Below are 6280 nucleotides of genomic sequence, written 5' to 3'. Positions count from 1 at the left end.
CACCCATTGAAGGTTAGTTCCTATTTCTTGAATACGGATGAACAAAACTGTAGACCGTTTCATATAGGAGGTCACCTGGGCCTTGTACAGGACACTAATACTTCATATATTTTTACATGGAATTCAAACCAGGATCGCATTGGCTTTTGTGTGTCTGGACTACAGTTTCAAGAAGTTGATTTAATCATTTTACATGCAATTTCAGATTTGCAGAAAATTTCTCATATATTATAAACTGCTGGCTCATGGAAGTATGAAAAATGGAGGGTGGTTAAATCTTATGTCTTTTATTCAAGCAGGAGGACCTTAAGACAAGGGCATGATTGAAGCCTACATTCAGACAAGATTGCTTAGAGGGAGAAATTGTGAGTACGTGCTAAAATAATGGAAGAAGAGTTCAAACTGTTAATACTGAACCTTCAATATGACAGAACTTCAGAAGTTTGGTAGGAAAACATTACAGAAAGCCTGAGTAGTGGCAAATGAAAAAAAAAAACAGGATTTGATAGTGGAGACATTAAGTTTTAACTCTGGCACTACTCAAGTGAAAGGGAAACTAGCTGCAGTAGAGAGAGAAAGAAAGAGAAAGTATATCGTTTGGTTTAAAAAAGTAACTATGCTCAGGAAGAGAGATCTTGGATTGCTCCGAGGAATCTTACTGGAGTCAAAAGAGTGCTCAGCCGTGGTGAGGGAGGAGAGGCAGGAAATACAGACAGCAATGTGATCTATATCTACAGATCCCTGATGGTACGTGAAGTAAGGACTGGTTAGTTTCGGAATCCTTAAGGTTGTGTTTATCTACTTTAACTGTTAAGTACCACTAAATAGATGAACTGTAAATCCTGAATCCTCCAGGATTGTAGCTCTAGGAAAAGGTGTACCTCAGGTACTGGAGAATCTGAAGTCACTGGTCCTATGGGGACTAGTACTCTCAGAAATGGATTCTAAGAAAAAGAGCCCACACCCAGGAAATGTGTGAAAGGGTGGGGAGAGGAGGGAACAAATTGAAAAAAATGAAAATAAGACACCATCTGACTGAGCCAGTGCAATCTGTGAATGTCAAAGGGACTCAGATGCAGAAACATGATGAGTACCCAGCCACATGCCCTCAGGGTATGTGTCATGAGGTATGACACTCAGTAGTGTTTAAGAAATAAGCTAAGATGCTATAAAGGTTTATTAACATTTCTAGAAATTGCCCCTAATGTGCTATTTTGCAGGACAGTAACATTGATAGCCATGAATTAAAAAGCCATAAACTGGGATTTCTTCACGGCCCTCTCAGAGCATAAACAATAATTCTGCTTAGACTACATTTATAACCTTGACCATCCAGTGTGATACTTCTGTATTCCTGCTGTCATTCCACAGTGACAGGATTTCAGGAGGTTCAGTGGTAGAGGAGACGTTTTTGTGGCCATGTTTCTTCTAGTAACTTCTTGCCAAATAGCATCAAGCTAGATTTTGAACTCTCTCAGGTTCAGAATTGTACTGAACAGGTAGATTCCAAACACTTACTCTTAGTAGTAGTCAACAACCTGTCCCATACCAAACTACCTATAACTTCTAACAATGAAATGCATAAATTTGAATTTGACCATTCTCTGCCAGTGAAAAGCAGGCATTATGTCAGCACCAAAAATATTTTCATCCAAGAATTTGGCAAAATTTCCTTGCCAAGTGCCAGCTGTTTACTCACATCACTAGATCAGCGCTTTCTTCTCTTGTGACACCTGGATAGCAGCCAACTCTCTGGATGTAAATTTGCAGTAAGCCTTTAAGTTCACAGTAGCTGATTAACTATAGTTGTATTTCTGTAAGAAGTTCCTGCTTTGTGAATATGGAGTGTGGCTTTTCCTGCTTAGAAAACATTTATAGCATCTCTTGTGTGCAGGTTCTCTGCTCTCTAGTAGAAGTTGTGCTCACACTGCAGCTTGTTGTTCAGGTGGGGCTCTCGCTTCCTCTACCCAGTGGCCAAAACTTCTGGCAACCAAATTATTTTTCAGAGCTCTGCCCTTTCGTCACACACGCGTGTGCGCACGCGCGCACACACTCACTTTGTGGGAAAAATCTACCATCAGAGTACATAGAAATTTGCCAAAGAATCAAGAATGCTAAAAAATAGAATAGAATAAAAAAGCTAACAAAAATTTAAGACTTTCTGTATTGCTAGGCACACTTCCAACACATCAGTCTATTCAGTGTGGACTTTCCCATGCCCGGTATAGAAGCCAGAAGTGTTACTGCGCATTAATAGTTAGCCTCTACAAGCTGTGTCAGTCTTCTTGTCCGCAGGGACTGATGCTCACATATGGGGGTGGGGGTGGAACTGGCAGTGCAATGTGGGAGCCAGCTCCTCTCAGAGAAATCTGAAAGTGGTGAAGGTCATCCAAAAGTGGCTCAGACTGTCACTGTCACTCCAGATGCAAGTGTAGCTTCCCACTGAATTTGATGCCGAGTCTTGCCTAGCTTGTTATCAGAATACTTTCACAGGAGTGTGATTTAGCAACGTCACGAGAAGTGGATGGATGTTATTCCTCTTTTAAGCTGCAGGGGACAGTATGTGGGACATTCATACTGTAGAACTACAGGCTTCTAACTTAGTTAGTTTTCCTCTTTTGGCTCCTCCAGAGCATCAGTCTGAGCAGCAGTGTAATTTAGGTGCACTGAATGGATCCTCCAGCCTGCATTGAGTACTTGTGGAGCTTTCCAACTCGTCCCCTGAAGTCCTGGGCCTAAAGTGGGGTTGTGTGAAGTGTGGCATGGAATGATTTGCTGCAAGTTAGGAATTAATGAAAATAAATTCCATTTCTCCTTTGTTTTCTTCTTTCTTTTTTGGAAAGGAAAGAGTGTTGGAGTGACAACAGAAGCAAAAGAGTTTTGACTGCTGACCCACCCTGTCTCCCACGTTGTAAGGATACAAAGAGAAGTTCATTGTTGTTCTGACTCATAAGATGCAAAGACTGAAGAATGAGGTTCAATCACTGAGCACCCGCTGTAAGAGGTGTTAGGTAAAACCTGGTAGTAAAAAGGTACAGTTGTCAAAGATTGTGTGTATCGTAATACTGAAGCTACCAACTCAGAAATTTTCATTCATGGAATAGACGTACTAATTGCAAACTTATTCAAGAGAAGAAAAAGTGCCTCTTATTCAGGATTGAATCTTGTAAGGTGCTGCACACCCCCTGGAAAGTGCTGACCCGCTTTAAACCTCCCATTTAAAGCTCCTTGAGTCTGGGTGAGTTCAGTGTATTGCAGAATTAGATTCTCAATCAAGAAATAGTATCTTCCATTAAAAGGGAAAGAGTAGTTTAGGGTGAAGGAGGGTGTGGGACTGTTCAGAGACGCAGAGACTTGCAGCTGCCTTATACAATATGTCATCAAGCAACAATAACAGAAACATATTTTCTATTCTTAGCACTACTTAACATATGTCTTTTTTTTTTAAATACAGCTTGAAAGAGACTTTGGTGTACTCCCTCCCAACAATACGTTGATGCATTTGTTATGACTCCTGCTGAATAGGAGCCTTCATCCTGTTCTCATTTGCACCCTCCAAATGAGGCTAATTTTAGCAAGATGTTTTTAAAAAGAGGTCTCAGACTTGCCGCTATTTAGTTCTATGCCAGAGGTTACATTCAAGAGAAGAAAGGGTGGCAGAAAACATCTGAAAAATAGCTATTTTTTACCAGTTTTCTCTTTTTAAAAACTAGGAATGTCTCAAGTTGTACAGATCAGAAAAGTCACACAGAGAAAAAGCAGCTACTTCACACACCACTGCCAGTAAGAACAAGGCAATCCTGTGCCTTAAATTGCCTTGTTAAATGCAAATTTAAAAAAAAAAACTCATAGCATTCAGAGTACTAGATAATGCATTTTACAAAATGGGGAAACAAAATATAGTTTTGTTACTCTTTTGATACACTAACTGGTTGTCTCTGACTCCTGCGTTCTCCATCCTTTGAGTGATACGACAGCTGTAAATTCTCAGGGGAAAAAAAATCATAAGGTGTACCAGGCTCCAACAAATATCTAGCATTGAATGCTGTCGAAAAACCTGTAAAGAGAAATCTGGATTTAATTCAATGTTGTGAAGTCAGCTTCTTGGGTGGAATCCTGGACCTGTTCAACTCAGTGGGAGTTTCGTAGAAGGAGGGCATACTTCCATTGCCTTTATAGTATTTAAAATACCTGCTCCAAGATCTACAGTTACCAAGGTGATGTAAAACCTTAGTATGCTTGTAAGAAGAGATGTATGGATGAAGTCATAAGAAGCACTCTCTGCTATAACCTTGTTACACCCTGGAGCAGAAAAGCTGTATGTCTCCTTGCTCGCTTTTGCTCAAACCTGTGGAGCAACAAGGTTTGGTAGGTTGACTTTCTACAGTAATTTTTGGAGCAGGTCTTGGTCTCGGGCAGTATGATTTACATATATCTATGTGGACATTTTATTGCTGGACAATGTTACTTGAGCATACCTTTTTCTGAAGACTTCCAGCGCTTGCGCCTTTGCTGCCATGATAGCAGTGCATCTTATTAGTTTTTGCAACTTGACTCCTCCATTTGGTGAAGAGGGAGCTATCACACTTCCCGAGTGCAGAGGGTTACTGGCTCAGAAATCAGTTAATCCTGTAATTTGTTTCTAGTTAATAATACAAAAGCCATTTAGGAAAAGAAGAATCTGACTGCACAACTTCTGAGTACCCGTTAAGCTGTCCAGATGACAGACAGAATTCCTAATCCTTTCAATATATATCAACAAAGAGCGTAAAACAGAGAAGAATTTGGCACCCACAAGTGGACTTCTCAAAGGTCTGAAAAAATCCAACCTTCTACTCTGTAATTTACTTTGTAATTTTCTTTCTCATATTAATAGTAATGTATTGGATCATATGGCAAATAGAATCAATTGATGATTTATTAATGTAATGAATGCTGGAAAAATGAGTTTATGATCGAAATCAGTGTAGATTGTGAATATTTTATTTTCTAGAAATGATGGGGCATAGAGTTTATTATAGAATCATAGAATAGAATCATTAAGGTTGGAAAAGACCTCTAAGATCATCGAGTCCAACCATCAACCCAACACCACCATGCCCACTAAACCATGTCCCTAAGCGCCTCATCTACATGTCTTTTAAATACCTCCAGGGATGGGGACTCAACCACTTCCCTGGGCAGCCTGTTCCAATGTTTCACCACTCTTTCAGTAAAGAAATTTTTCCTCACATCCAATCTAAACCTCCCCTGGCGCAACTTGAGGCCATTTCCTCTCGTCCTATCGCTAGTTACTTGGGAGAAGAGACCAACACCCACCTCGCTACAACCTCCTTTCAGGGAGTTGTAGAGAGCCATGAGGTCTCCCCTCAGCCTCCTTTTCTCCAGGCTGAACAGTCCCAGTTCCCTCAGCCGCTCCTCAGAAGACTTGTTCTCCAGACCCCTCACCAGCCTCGTTGCCCTTCTCTGGACACGCTCCAGCACCTCAACGTCCTTCTTGTAGTGAGGGGCCCAAAACTGAACACAGTATTCGAGGTGCGGCCTCACCAGGGCCGAGTACAGGGGCACGATCACTTCCCTGCTCCTGCTGGCCACACTATTTCTGATACAGGCCAGGATGCCATTGGCCTTCTTGGCCGCCTGGGCACACTGCCGGCTCATGTTCAGCCAGCTGTCGACCAACACCCCCAGGTCCTTTTCTGCCAGGCAGCTTTCCAGCCACTCTTCCCCAAGCCTGTAGCGCTGCATGGGGTTGTTGTGGCCAAAGTGCAGGACCCGGCACTTGGCCTTGCTGAATCTCATACAGTTGGCCTGGGCCCATCGATCCAGCCTGTCCAGGTCCCTCTGCAGAGCCTTCCTACCCTCGAGCAGATCAACACTCCCGCCCAACTTGGTGTCGTCTGCAAACTTGCTGAGGGAGCACTCAATCCCCTCATCCAGATCATTGATAAAGATATTGAACAAGACTGGCCCCAAAACTGAGCCCTGGGGAACACCGCTCGTGACCGGCCGCCAACTGGATGTAACTCCATTCACCACAACTCTCTGGGCCCGGCCGTCTAGCCAGTTTTTTACCCAGCGAAGAGTACACCTGTCTAAGCCGTGAGCTGCCATCTTCTCTAGGAGAATGCTGTGGGAGTCAGTGTCAAAGACACACAGACTTATGTTTTATGCCTACAGTTATTGCCTTATCAAAATCTAAGCAAGGTCACTGTTGCGAGGGAGAACCACATGTGATTTAACAACTGGAAAATTACACAAGGTTCTAAATTACACAGAC

At 42.4% G+C, this 6280-nt stretch overlaps 1 long non-coding RNA gene across 1 annotated transcript; it reads left to right on the top strand.

Moving 5' to 3' along the window:
• Positions 1–215: 215 nt before the first annotated feature.
• LOC143160049 (uncharacterized) lies at positions 216–4955 on the top strand. Its single transcript, XR_012995306.1, has 3 exons — positions 216–365; positions 2844–3032; positions 3455–4955. It is a non-coding gene; the product is annotated as an uncharacterized LOC143160049 (long non-coding RNA).
• The last annotated feature ends 1325 nt before the right edge of the window (positions 4956–6280 follow it).

The sequence above is a fragment of the Aptenodytes patagonicus genome, chromosome 4, assembly GCF_965638725.1.
Source record: "Aptenodytes patagonicus chromosome 4, bAptPat1.pri.cur, whole genome shotgun sequence".
Taxonomy (NCBI): domain Eukaryota; kingdom Metazoa; phylum Chordata; class Aves; order Sphenisciformes; family Spheniscidae; genus Aptenodytes; species Aptenodytes patagonicus.
This window is presented reverse-complemented; position numbering and strand designations above follow the sequence as displayed.